Genomic DNA, 15,379 nt, shown 5'->3' with positions numbered 1-15,379 from the left:
TTTGCAAATTCTTAAAAAAACAGCTTAAGAATCATGAAAATGAAAATTGAAATATTCTTGACAGATGCTGGAATTAAGAGCTGGAAGTCATTTATTTGCATGCTAAATATTCCTATTCATTGCGCCATTATACTGATCCGGATATTTCAATCAGCTTACCCAGTCCAGACCTCTTAAGAAGAAAGAATTTCAATAATTAAATGACATATGCATAAAGAAACTAAATATGCAGCTAAGCTGCATCTTAAATGTAATATAATGCTGGTAGAGGGTCTAAAAATGACATGTTGAGAGACAGAAAACCTCAGGTGGTTACTTTGCAAACATTTTCTGTAACAAATCTGCAAGGAGATTGAAGAGGGCATAGAAATATACAGGAAAACGCTAAATAAATCGAGCAACTGTGTCCCGGAATCTCAGTTTGTGAGCAAAGAGCCGAACGGGGAGAGTGTCGCTGATGCACCCCCAGGCCATCCTTAGCATAAGAATTACTGGCAGATTGTACATTACTAGCACATCTCAGACACGCACAGCCCTACCGAGCAGAAAACACAGGACTCAATGATGCACTAAATTAGGAACTATAATATTCAACACCTCATTTGATTTTCTTCGACAAAAGCTACAGTGCAGCATGCCTCACGGATGCTATATCAGACTGGAAAATAATACAGATCTCTGTGTGGAAACTCAGGAACTACTGAACGTGCACCTTTCCCAACTTCTGATGCTCCTCGAATGCCGCGATCAGCTCCGTGGCCCACTTGATTCTCTCTGGACTGGGGGCAAATTCCTCTTGAACAACCTCGATTTGACTGGGGTGAATCACTTGTTTTCCTACAAAGAAGTGACAAAGTGAATCCCTAACAACTTAACAAAAAATAAATAAATATTCCAAAGAGAATAACATATTTAATGGCCATGTCTCAGTAAATAAATAAAGACATAAAATATTTTTAAATCGTTAAACACCCTTAATTCAGTAACTTTTTTTTTAAACCACCGATCATAACATGTGCAGGCCAAAAATTCTACAACCAACAGTCTCTAATAATAAGAGTTAGTAGTATTCATGTGATCTTTAAAGGTCAGCCCACATGTATGATAAAAATAAATTAATTTAGGTATCAACCTTTTTATTTCTATTTTTAGTGCACTATTAACAGTGTAGCCCACTCACATACAAAACTCTGTAAAAATAGAAAAAAAATAATCATCTAGGATTATTCCTCCAAGTTTAAAGGGCTTTGCTCCAGAGAAGCAAAGGCACTGATGGGTATTTGCTCCTCTTTCTCCAGTACAGCTCCCTGACCAAGAATGAATTTAAGGGACACAGCAGGGACAGAGGATGCTATGAATTATGGGTGTCATCCCGATTTTCGCCTCGTGTCCCGCTGAACTCTGAAACTTTACTGCACGCTTAGTTACACTCCAATCTGAGGCAGCCTCTGTGAGACTTGACTTGCTGCTTTTATTACAGGCCCGTGTGAGAGCCACACACATGCAGTCACCTCAACACACTTCATACACACACTACACATAGATATAGATGTCATGGACAGCAACAACTGATACCTCTCATAAGCTCAGCTATGTGTGTTAATGACCCAACGCTGGGGTGAAAAATTAGAGGTGACTACATCAGATGACCATAAAATGATCCATGATCTGAAGTCAGGAATCCATGAACTTACTAACCACTTTAACCATAAAAAAATAAAAATAAAAATGCTTAAAGATAATCTGATAAACTAAAATGGTTTCTTTCTCATTGTTTTTTTTTAATTTTAAATGATTATTATTATTTTTGACTGGGGTGAATCACTTGTTTTCCTACAAAGAAGTGACAAAGTGAATCCCTAACAACTTAACAAAAAATAAATAAATATTCCAAAGAGAATAACATATTTAATGGCCATGTCTCAGTAAATAAATAAAGACATAAAATATTTTTAAATCGTTAAACACCCTTAATTCAGTAACTTTTTTTTTAAACCACCGATCATAACATGTGCAGGCCAAAAATTCTACAACCAACAGTCTCTAATAATAAGAGTTAGTAGTATTCATGTGATCTTTAAAGGTCAGCCCACATGTATGATAAAAATAAATTAATTTAGGTATCAACCTTTTTATTTCTATTTTTAGTGCACTATTAACAGTGTAGCCCACTCACATACAAAACTCTGTAAAAATAGAAAAAAAATAATCATCTAGGATTATTCCTCCAAGTTTAAAGGGCTTTGCTCCAGAGAAGCAAAGGCACTGATGGGTATTTGCTCCTCTTTCTCCAGTACAGCTCCCTGACCAAGAATGAATTTAAGGGACACAGCAGGGACAGAGGATGCTATGAATTATGGGTGTCATCCCGATTTTCGCCTTGTGTCCCGCTGAACTCTGAAACTTTACTGCACGCTTAGTTACACTCCAATCTGAGGCAGCCTCTGTGAGACTTGACTTGCTGCTTTTATTACAGGCCCGTGTGAGAGCCACACACATGCAGTCACCTCAACACACTTCATACACACACTACACATAGATATAGATGTCATGGACAGCAACAACTGATACCTCTCATAAGCTCAGCTATGTGTGTTAATGACCCAATGCTGGGGTGAAAAATTAGAGGTGACTACATCAGATGACCATAAAATGATCCATGATCTGAAGTCAGGAATCCATGAACTTACTAACCACTTTAACCATAAAAAAATAAAAATGCTTAAAGATAATCTGATAAACTAAAATGGTTTCTTTCTCATTGTTTTTTTTAAATTTTAAATGATTATTATTATTATTATTATTTATGTAAGGTCTTTCTAAAACAATGTGGATGCCATTTTCAAATATACATTTGCTTTGCAGCATCGGATAAAAAGCTAAAACGGATTACGGTCATGACGGCAGAAACCTTACTCTCAAAAATAACATCTGTCCAGCACTGCACCATAATAATCAAGAACATGTTCCCAGATCAAACCTCTGGGTGATGAGGCTTAATTTGAGAAATATCTGTTACATTTTGCTTCAGCGCGTCTCTTAAAACAAATACGGAAAGGTAGCTAGCAGACAGCCGTAGAATTTAATACATGAGAAAACCATTAGCTCCATCTGTGGCTCTTACCCCAGTTAACCCCTCTGAAACAGCCTCTGCCATGTGTTATCCATTCCCACATAATTTAGCACACAATGTTACATATTGCAGCGTAATGTCAGTCATATGTTAACACAGTCTTGCAACAGCACAGGTGTTATTTTCTGCATCTTTTACACATTGCCGAAGCCAAATGCTGAAAGATACGACACAATCTGATGATACAGCTGGGAGTGAATGAGGCGTCAGGTTAACCAATGACAGCTAAGCATGCGCTTCAATGTAAATAAAGCAAACCAGCTTGGTGACTGCATTTTCTTATTGAGCCAACAGCGCTGCAGACGGAAAAATCACCAGTGTGTGTGTGTGTACTGTCCCTCTGCTGCTCTGGAGGAGACGGCCTGTTGGATCAACACCCTAAAGCTGAGGCTCAAGGTCCATGTTTGTGACGCCCATCCCAGAGAAGGCTGGCAGGGGGTTGTTCCCTCACATCAACAAAATATGCCCCTTCCCCAGACTGCCACCTGTTCAGGAGCTGTCTGTTCTGAGCCAGCTAGTGACAGAGTGAGCAAAATGGGCGTGGTGAGCCCTTACGCAGTGACGCTATTGGACGGTTGCTATGCATCATTATCGCTCCCCAATGCCATTCAGCCAATCACAAGGTGCCATCTGGTTTGGGTATGTCTGGTTGGCTCACTACCATTAAGCAGAGTGCCACTATCAGATGATTCTCAAAATCTCACATAGACGGACAGAATATATCAAAAAGGCTTAAAATTAAGAAGAAAATGTAATGACGTCTAAACTAATATACTGGAAAAAAATATCTAACCTTTTTATATATTTTCATTTTAGGAGAACAACAAAAATGTTCTTATTTTCTTCAATGTTCTTATTCATTACACAACACCATATCTATGTAGTTATGACTAAAAGTCCTCATAAAGAAATAAACATGGGCCAAGGTCAAATCACAGGTGAGGGATTCAGGGAAATAATGCTTAAAACACAATGTGTGCAGTGATACATAAAAGAAGAGATGATAAAATTAATGGTAGATGTGTAACTTTTTGGCCTTTCTGTTTTGATTTAATTGCTTGTCTGTTGATAAAGATGTACCTGTTGTAGTATTTTGCCCAAATATTATTTTAACAGGAATATAATTACGTCAAGAAAAAAAAAGTATTTTATGGTAAATAAAATGCCTAAATAATTAAAGCATTTGAAATTAGTCTGCCACACTTTATTTAAGAGCTCACTGAATTACATTTTCTGATTACATAAAGATACAATTATCTGATTTAAACTAATAAATAAATACATTTTCAAAATACAAAAAGTGTGATTTCAACTAACCCTTTTATTTATAAAAAAACATTCTGACAGCCCAATTGCTGTATTTGCATTAATAGTGATAGATTTACTCATGCAAGTCTAGTGCAAAAGAAAAAAAAAAAGCTAAACTACATTTATCTGCATGCAATTTCAATTGCCTACAGACAAACACACACTCACTCGCTCACACACACACTTCACACTGAGGGTGTAAACTGTAAACAGTGTTTCTGTAGGCCTCCCGACACAGGGACCTCAGACTAGCAGTGGCAAACAGAACGGCGGTGAGAGCAGCGCATGCTACACGAGGAGCCGCTCCGATTCAGACTCGCACGAGAGGCAGAAGAGAGTCATCAAATCCGACCCCACCTGCCTAATGACAGGCTGCTGAACAGAGCGCCCGGCTGATGGGCTGCAACATGGCATGATCAACCCGCAGGCTGGCTGCTGGGGAAATAAAAACAAACAACCTTGCAGTGGCAACCCCAGAGATATCCAGAGGAATCATGTAGTTGGCTCACATACATTTGTGCATTTCCTTGCATGGTAGCCACAGCTACAAAATACACAAAATACAAAACTTAAGTAAAAATGTGTTAATTTACCGCACTGTAGTAGTCATTACAATCTTCAAGGGGAAAAAAAATTAAATAGTTTATAGATGATCCAATAATAATTTATTATGATTTTACAGTAGAAATAATATTATGGTAATTTGGAGAGACTATGGTTATCATGGCAATTTCTTTTATAATAGTTGTTATTACCCTTCAATTAACCAAATAAATGCTACTATAATAGTTTCAGTATGAAAAGCCTTTTTAAATGATAATAAAATGCTGTTTTAAATTAAATCCTGTGATTAAATGTGTTCGATGGAATTAGTGATGAATTTTGATGTTAAAAAAGTAAAACATTTAAATAAAAATTTGGCATGAGGAAAACAAGACAAGTGATCTTTAGCATTGGAGTGCTGTGTTCTAGAGGAATGGCAGTGCTAGTGTATACAGAGATGTGCAGGGAGAACAGTGTGTATTCTGCAAACAGCAATTACATATTCATTAGCGGAGACTCAGAGGAGGGCTATGTCTGGCCTCCCGTGGCCAGTTACCCGCTCACCAGGACTCCACACACAAACACACGTTGCCTGGCTACAAACCCACACAGTGCTGAGATGCGAACATACGTCTATCTCCCACAAACACACTTGTAAGTAATGGATACACACACACACAGGCAAATAAAGAGACATGCACGCATGCATACACTGATCTTTCTTTGAAGTTTCATATACAGTATGTAGTACATTATTAAAAGCTCAGATATCAAATGAAATCATCTATGCAATATAGACTGCATAATAAAAATGAACACAAATATAAAAAGGAAGCCACAAATTTTTGCAAATTTCACATTAAGATTCTTAAATATAACTATCACTATGTCAGCACTAAAAAGGTAAAACATGAGATGTAGAGGAACTCAAAGTTGAAGGGAGAGAATACTTAAAAATACACAAAAACTCTCACTAATCTCTAACCACTAATCTATATATACACACACAATTCATATAATTCAAATGTAATTATATTATTTATAATTTATGAAATGTAATGAATATTTTACACAGATATTTGTGAGGAATTTTGCAGCTTAAATACAAATTATGCTCTATCAATAGCATCTGTAGCAAGTTGTCGCTTACCGCCTGTATTTAACCCAGAATATTCCTTTAAGACAGGAAAATTATGTTGTCAGTCTCTTCAGCCAATAATATGTTCTCCTACATGTTTTGCTTGTGCAACAATTTTTTCCCCTGTTTATGCCAGTATATGCTCTATATGCAAGTGCATGTATTTTCATTGAAATCCTAATCATGCGAGTCCAAAATAGCATTTTGTTGGAAGATCAGGCCAATATGTCATACAGTAAGTGAACAGAAAAGAAAATTGATGTGATTTAGCAGTCAGCGTACCAGTGAAGCCCATAAGCGTGCCCTCTCTGGCCTGCTGCCTCAGTCCTTCCACATCCTGATAGTCGATGTAAACAAGGTCGATCGCCTGGAGACTGAATGCTTTGGTGGTGACCACCACTTTCTGTCGGGCATACAGGAGTTCTTTAGCATCTTTAGTACGCGTGGCTCCTGCAGGTTAAAAGAGATCCAACACCAGATTTTACAAAAATGTTATTAAACCCAAGCATCATATATGAGATAACGATGTGCAGTCTGAAGGGATATTAATGATAGGTTATCATAAAAATACATCTTTTTTATCAGTTAATTAAAAGTAATGGTATTATTTGTAGTACTGTCATTCAACAAATAAGTGAATGAAGAAGAAAAAAGGTATTAAATAGTGAAATAAAAAGATAGCAGACCTATGCTGGCACAGAAGTCATCTGACCCGAAGACAACTCCGTCATGATGAAGACCTGCCTTTGGCCCAAGATCTCGAAGTGCTTCACACACTCCCTTCAAGAGAAAGAGAAAATGAAGAGCTGCACAGGGTGTGTGTGTGTGTGTGTGTGTGTGTGTGTGCGTGTGTACTTTGGCACTTAATCAAGTCACCCAGTCAGACGACTCTAATTTTCCCCAAAACTCCCTTAATCGCCGTCCATGCCTGTGTTCTTTATATTGTGTTTAGAAATGGAACTATATCAGATATTAAAAAAGACACACACACAGACACAATTAATGGCCCGTCTCTGTCCCCATGGATGGGGAAATCTAGAAATCTGTGAAGACCGTCCAAGGCTGTAACTTACCCCAGAACCAGGACTAGTGAGAGACAGTCTGGAATGTGATATGACCATGTCAGGCACGGAGCAGATGGAATTTCTTGAATGCTTTTGTTGAGTTCCAAATTAATTTCACTTCTTGCTGTGACTCTGCAATATTTCCCTGTCTTGGCTCTGGGATTCCGTCTAGCCAGCACAACAGAGGGTTTGGGGGAGGGGGAAAGAAAAATAATCAAAAGAAAAAAGGACTGTGGCCATTTTCTCCCTGATGGGGGCAATTTTGTATTTTCTAATTATAAAGTTGTTATTTACCTTAAAATTCAGCAGACCCACAGCAGTTTCCACAAAGGTGACCAAGCGGATGGGTTCCTTGAGCTCTGCCTTTTAAGTATTGCTGAAACCTGTCAACAAACTGAAATGGACACACACACAGTCAAAAATAACACTTTAAATTTAATTTAAAGAGACATTTCTCAAACGCCATGCCTAATTAAATTTAAAAACTTCTGACTCAGGGTTTTGGAGAAAGAAGAAGAAGAAAGAAATATTGCTTCAAAAACCTGACAGGATTCACACAGTCTTTGGACTTTCACAGGGGCCCTCGAGATATACTACAGGTTCCTGACTGAATTTACAAAGAAAGGAGCGCTGAATATGAAAAGGGAAAGGATGAGATTTGAGCTGTCTGGGAGCGCATTTCATTTCAGTTTTATACAGAGCCTCGGCTTCCCCCGGCGGACAGACTCGTGAGACTAGCGACGTGTGATACGACACTTCTCCGCACTATTCATTTTCCCACTAATATTTGAGCTTACCTAAGAAGGCTTTAAAATGAAGTTCGGTGCTTTGAAGACCAAAGCATTCCGATTTTTTCCAACAGACCAGTTCACAGCTAGCCGTGGACTGCCAGTGGGGTTGCCCAAATTCCAAAATCTATCATCTGGAAACACACAAAAGCTCCCTCTGTCAGATATTTTCTTTTAAAGCCTGTACAAAAAAAATAAAAGGAGGGGGGAAGGGAAGGGAAGGGAAGGGAAGGGAAGAGGGAAAAAAACTCAAAGCAGAAAAGTGTAATTCCCTGTCCCCCCATTCCGTCTCTCTTTCACACATTGGGGACAGCAGATTAAAATATCCTCAGGTACGTCAAGGCTAGTTTTCCAAATAAAGGCTAAAATATCCCACACACACTTGTTTTATTAGCTCAAAGAATATGCCTTCATTGAGGGATTTTTTTCTAATGGGGGAATTTTAATCATCTCCCCATTCAATCTCAGTAGGATAAATCATATCTGAGAGATTTGCATAAATATAAACCATCAAAGACTTTTCATCTTCAAAGGGGTTTTCAAGACCCAATAAGCTTTGTACTGTAATCATCTGAGGTCACAACCCTGCAGGAGTAATGCTGCTATGGCAACATAAAAACGCCAACGGCTTAGCATAATATTCCCCTCGAACGGAGAAAAGGGAGGGAGAGGGAAGGGCTTGTTTGGCGGCCCTTCCATTTCCTCACCGTCTTTTTTATCAGACGCCACACTGCCCTCTCCGATGGCCCCGGATTTTTTCGCAAAAAAATAGCCACTCGGCACCAAAATTAAGCATATATGTAGCCCTCCATCAAATGGAGACAGAGGCACCATTAGGATGTTGACAAATGACAACAAATTACAGATGTGCTTTTGCTGCGCTAAAGTTTCAATATTTACACAGTCTCGGAGGGGAACTCGACATTGAACCACACATGCACAAACGCTAATACCGCTCTCAGGTGATAAGCTTTTCCGGTCCCTATAGGCCGCTTGCAAAAACCCACACTTCACGACACAAGTGCCAAGGTGGCCCCATCCGCCATGATCCGGATGGGAACGAGGCAGGGATTTTGGGGCGAGGGAGCCGCTAGAGCGAAAAAGGCGGCAAGTGGATAAGTTTCAATTAATTCTCTTCAAAAGAGGGCCAGATTAAATGTTTCCGGCCTGCTGAAGTGCTCATTTCACCGTGTTGTGGTGAAGGGGGGGGAATTAGGAGCGGACGGGGAGGGACAGGACTCGAGCTGGTTCCTTTCAGGACTCAGTAGTGTGGCGGCCAAAGAATGCGCACAGCTCCGAATCTGTGGGAGAATTGTCTGCGGACAAAAGGAGGAGGGGGGGGGGAGAGTTACGCCTGTTATAGTCCAATAAGCCTTGTCAGTCAAACAAGCACACAGAGAGAGGATAGAAAGGGAGAGTAGAAGATTTTCACACAAAAGGAAACAAGTAAGTCCATCTTTTAGCAACAAATCAGTCTGGAGGTTCCTCTGCTCAACTACGTGAAAAAGGGGAAGAAAATAAACAACAGAGGGATTTAGGGGCGGCCGCCGGGACGAGAAGAAGAGGAGGAGGAGAGAGAGATAATCAGGCTTGTAGTGGTACGACTTTGTGTTGTGTGTTGGATTAGACACTCACTGACTGCTCATCACAGACGCAAACACACAACGGAAAAAGAGATATTTAATGCTACACAATAGCATTTGATAGCTGGGATTATTTTACGGTATAAAAATTGATTTTAAAGTACCGCTCAGTTTTTACTATAAGAACCTTGATGCTCCTTCTTTCATTCCACAGTAAAACATGTTAAAACATCACTGGATTAGCTAGTAAATACAAAAATTTTAATTTAGGCATCAAAATGCTGCTGTTTAAAATAGTTTATTTAGTGTGTTGTTATTTAACTTAACTTGCAAATGACTTAATGTTCAGATTTCCCATAGGTACTATTAGTATCCACAGTCTCTGCACTAAATTGGTTAAAGGTGACTGTATAACAGCAAATGGAATTTAAAAAATAATCAATTTCAGTTTTAATGAAACAGGTTTGTCTGCCACTGGTTGGCCAAACAGGTGGCCCCGCCCTCAACTCATGCCATTGGTTGAATCAGTGTTGCCATGTCAGGCTGCAAAGAAACAGACCAATAGTGGCACAGAACCACACTCCTTTTGAGAAGAAATAACCTGCAAATGACTTTTAATTACAGATTTGTACTTTTTGAGGATAGTTGTCAAGAATACCAAGATACCAAAAATATATTGTAGCAACAAAAACTGCAGTAACGACAACATTTTTACAGAAGCTACATGACCATGGTCAGTTTTGGTAAGGATTCTGTATAACCAAGTGTGACAACATCCAAACTGTCCAATAATCAGAGCTGTTAGAGACAGCAAAAAGGAGAAAAAGAGAAAGAGAAACACCCTCTCCTTTCATGTTTGTCTCACCCCACTTTCAAAGCAGTGGGCCCATGTCAGGTCAGTGCTACATGACTTCCTCTCTGCTCACAATCTCCCATATCCTGCTGCGGCTATGAGCTCGACCACGTGCAAAGCATGTGGAGAGCATGTTCTAACCCCCACCACATATGTGTGCACTTTTTAATGCATTCACACACACTGTATTACCCAATGTGACATATGTGTAGAGGTTGTATTGATTTTTGAGTGGCTAAGTGGGTAGTGAATGGCTGATGGTTTAGGTAATTTTACTCTGAAAATGGGTTTTTTATTTGAGGGTGAGAGAGGAATCCTGTCCAGTTTGGAACAATAATTTCTAATTTTTTTTATTTGATCGCTCTATCTATCTATCTATCTATCTATCTATCTATCTATTCACCCCACTTTCAAAGCAGTGGGCCCATGTCAGGTCAGTGCTACATGACTTCCTCTCTGCTCACAATCTCCCATATCCTGCTGCGGCTATGAGCTCGACCACGTGCAAAGCATGTGGAGAGCATGTTCTAACCCCCACCACATATGTGTGCACTTTTTAATGCATTCACACACACTGTATTACCCAATGTGACATATGTGTAGAGGTTGTATTGATTTTTGAGTGGCTAAGTGGGTAGTGAATGGCTGATGGTTTAGGTAATTTTACTCTGAAAATGGGTTTTTTATTTGAGGGTGAGAGAGGAATCCTGTCCAGTTTGGAACAATAATTTCTAATTTTTTTTATTTGATCGCTCTATCTATCTATCTATCTATCTATCTATCTATCTATCTATCTATCTATCTATCTATCTATCTATCTATCTATATTATATATTCAATAATAATGCATAAATATGACTACGCTCAAGAAATGGCAAATATGTTTGAGAAAACAAATTCAGAAGAAAACAAGAGACAAAATGGAAGTGAACAAGAATTAGAGGCAAAAATATGAACACCTGTCAGCAATTAAAAAGGGAAGAAACATCGAGCAGCCCGGGAAATATATGAGCACTAATTAAAACCACTAGTTAAAAACTTCCTGCTTCTAGTCTAAACTAACTGTGAGCAACAGACTAGGGGCCCCCTCCATCTCTCAGCTTCCCTCCCTCCCTTCATCTATCTAGTTAAGACATTGTGGCTTCTTTCAGGTCTTTTCAGTGGTCATGCAGAGTAGCTGAATACTGCAGATTTGGGCTGGGTTGGCTGGTTGGGGGAAATGAGCTGGAGGGATTTGGGGGCTGGTGTAGTGGCTATGCTGGGGGCCACCAGGGGCCTCCTGGGGCCGCCTGGCAGAGGAAACCCTGCTTTGATGGACGAACAGACGTCTAGAAGAATCCTCAACACCTCTTGTAACACACACACACACACACATAGAGGTGATCAGGAGAAAAGCGTGTTTTGTGGCTTTCAGTCCAAGTATGCAAGCTTTGAGACCATCTGTAATGTCACTGACTGACTGACCAACCATCTGATAATGAGATCTATATGAGTGTCCACCTACTTTGATTTTTAAATCTGAACAATGCCAAACCTCAATAAACCCAAGTATAGGTCTATTGAAGAGGCCCTGTGTTTCCAGGGTAAAGCAGTACTTTGGGACATCTGCCTTGTGAAGCTAGCTTTAAAATGGCATGGCTTTCTTGAGCTGATGCCAAGATATACAGCCCCATTTCTCCCCGGGCCTGACTACAGGGATCAAGTCCTCTGTACAGACTAATAGAAAAGATTGTTATTATTGCTTTGAAAAGACCTGTGGTTTCATCTTACCCTTTGAGTTCAGAGGGTGTTGTGTTCTTTACAAATGATGGAAAATGCAAAATACACTCGAGGTATTTTTAGTTTCTCATTTTTCACATTAAACAGGGCATAGACTTCGATTTTTGGGATGAAATTAGCATGAATGTCACATTACCTATAATCTGACCATAATCATATGGAAACATGAGTCCTCAATGCACAATTCAATATTTGCTAATGTACTGATAAAATCTGGGGGAAAACACTACAGTTCAAGTCTGAAAGAAGTCTCCAAGGCTGCATATGTTTGATCAAAAATACAGCAAGTAAGTTTGGAAACACTTTACTTAAAGCCTTTATGTATAATGCATTATAAAGGGTTATTAAAGGGTATAATACATTAGAATTATTCATAATGTGTGTTGTAATACATTATATCTTGTCGTAAATAATTATAACCAAATTTAAAATGCATAGTGTAACAATGAATTGATAAGTGTTATAATGTAACTGTGGTTAAAATTATTCATTAGATTTTACAATGCATTAAAAGGTGCATTACTAGGAATAATTAATGCATTAAAACTACTTTTATAATGCATTATACATAAAGGCTTTCAGTAAAGTGTTACTGAAAGTTTATTACAATTTAAAATTAGTTTTAATAAGTTAATAAGTAATTTATTTCTGTGATGGCAATGCTGAATTTTCGAATAGGTTAAAATCATTCTAATAGACTAATTTGCTGCTCAAAAAACATTTCTAATTATATCAGTGTTGGAAACTGTAATTTTTTTTATTTTTTTCAGAATTGTTTTATAAAGTTCAAAAGAACTGCATTTATTTGAATCTTTTTTTTTTTTTTGCAAGATTATAAATGTCTTTACTGTCACTTCAGTTTAAAGCATCCTTGCGGAATAAAATGATTAACTTATTTGCTAAAAAAACCCTACTGATCCCACACTTTTGAATAGTTGTGTACAATATATTGAAATTTGACGCTTTTCAGAAAATATGGACTAAAATGTTGCTCTGTCAAGGCGTGCATAGTTAACCAAGACGTGGAAAAACATGGGTTGAATGGACTACTTTTATGGTGTCTTTTAAATATTTTTTAGTCATGGCTGCTCACTGTAGAATTTCAATGTATGGAAAAGTGAATTTTTCAAAGTATCTTCTTTTGTATTTCATAGAAGAAACTGTAAATAATGACAATGCCCTTTTATTAATGGCTAATGCTTTTTTTTTTTAGGTGAACTACTCATTTAAAAAGCTAAAAGACTCACTCACCCACTGCACCTCTCCTGTGTCCTCCACCTTTGGCAGCATGAGAGCTGTGGGAAGCACGTCTGCCTGAAGAATAACCTCCATGTCAGCCTCAGCCAGGCCGCTGGACACCGAGTTCACCCGCACACACTTCTCCGTATGCCCCAGATCCAGCTCGGCCAGCATCTTTGGGATAGTTTTCTGTGCTGCATTCTGTCAAAAAATAAAAAAATAAATTTCATGTGCCATTGTGTCAAAAGATACTTTCTTCACCACAGCTGCTGCTAAAGAATGGAAATGTCCCAATGCATGCTCGACCATAAAATGAAAGACTGACCCAACTGTTTATGCAGCATTCAGTAATGTAATAAACACATAATGCGCTTGCAAAAGAACACTGAATGGATATGTTACACAATTCAGACTCTCTGTTTGACCATGAACACAGGCTTGTGGCTATCAAATGTGAAAAAAGTGAATGAAAGTAGGTTAGAGGTAGGGTTTATTATATGTTATTCTGCTACTGGACGATGAGTTGTGTTTACCTGATAAACGGAAGGAAATACTATGCCACGTACGGAAAGCTACAAGCAATAAAAATGCAACATGGGACATATCCGTTTGAACTGGGCATTGCTGCACTTGTAAAAAGATAAAAATGCATCAGTTTAGACGAGCGGACGTTATGTGAATTTACAGGGGAAGTGGTGGTTGGCGCCTGGGATTACAGTGCGGAGAAACATCTAGCGAGAGGGATCAACCACACTACAGCGGATTCACCAAAGGCCATAAAGTGAAAAGCCTTGCACATAAGTCTTCCACACAAACACCACTGACACATGACCAAAGGAAGTGGAGGGAGGAAGAATCAAAGTTAAAGCCAGGTTCCAGGGCCTAACTGTGACAACAGCAGCACACGCCAGGAGATTCAAACCAGATGCAGCTCAATGCAGAGGTTTCCATTGGTCTGAACACAGCACTCCATCCAAAGGGAAATGTGGTCTCAGTTAAGCAGAAGGAGGAAACAGTAGCTCAGGAGTTGTCAGGTTAGATCAGAGGAGGGATGAGAAAGGCCAAGAGAAAAAGAGGAGCGGGGCCAAGGCTCAGGGGTTAATTTAACTTGAATGAGGAACTCTTTGGCCTAGGTCATCTTCACACCGTCCACAGTCACCTCAAACCAAAAACTGTTGAATCTTAGCCCAGACCATAATGGCCATAAACCGGCCAAATACATGGCATTTACATCAACTTTAGAGACAATGAATAGAAGGAAAGAATAAATGAAATAAATAATAATAATAACAACGTTATATTTAATGTTATATTAAAAGGGGTCCTATTATGCTTTTTTCACTTTTTTAATTTTAGTATGTTTGGGCATAAAAAAGATCTAGAAAGTTACAAATCTCAAATTCCACTCCAAAGGGAGATATTTCATTTTTTTGAAATACGAAAAAAATGAACGGCTCATTTGGACTACAGCTTTTGTTTTCCGGGCTTTGTGATATCACAAAGCGGCTCATTGGAATATCATTACAAATAATTCCCGCTTACAGAAATTCGAATGGTTGGGGGGTGGGGAGGGGCGAGTTTGTGGTTAGAACGCTTGGTTGAGTGAGTGCATCAGATGAGACGACGAAGAAGAAGTGCTGCTGCAGAGTTAAAGCATCAGAGAAAACCAAGAAGAAGAGCTGCTGTGCTGTAGCTTCAAATTTTCGGCATGTCTAGAACAATTATTACAAGTATAACATGACGTAGCTGGGTGCCGCGGACAGATGCCTAACGGCGCCACCGGTGTGCCTACACTCATAGAAAATAAAGTATTTGAATTTTAAAGATGTGGCGCGAAGCGCCGCTGCGCTTCTCGTTCGGTGTGCGACCGCCTGAAATGCTATTTTTTTTCACCTCCGTGCCCAAACGTCTTTGTTTGGGCTTCCGAAAGCGGATGATGTCAGGAAACAGT

At 39.0% G+C, this 15,379-nt stretch overlaps 1 pseudogene; it reads right to left on the bottom strand.

Annotated features, from left to right (window-relative positions):
* Positions 1-15,379, bottom strand: part of LOC107569531 (citrate lyase subunit beta-like protein, mitochondrial) — a 73,337-nt pseudogene that overhangs the window by 1,261 nt on the left and 56,697 nt on the right.

This window comes from Sinocyclocheilus grahami, unplaced genomic scaffold (genome assembly GCF_001515645.1).
Source record: "Sinocyclocheilus grahami isolate Dianchi unplaced genomic scaffold, SAMN03320097.WGS_v1.1 scaffold28.1, whole genome shotgun sequence".
In the NCBI taxonomy this organism is placed as follows: domain Eukaryota; kingdom Metazoa; phylum Chordata; class Actinopteri; order Cypriniformes; family Cyprinidae; genus Sinocyclocheilus; species Sinocyclocheilus grahami.
The sequence above is the reverse complement of the archived record's forward strand: the minus strand, read 5'-3'. Positions and strand labels throughout refer to the sequence as shown.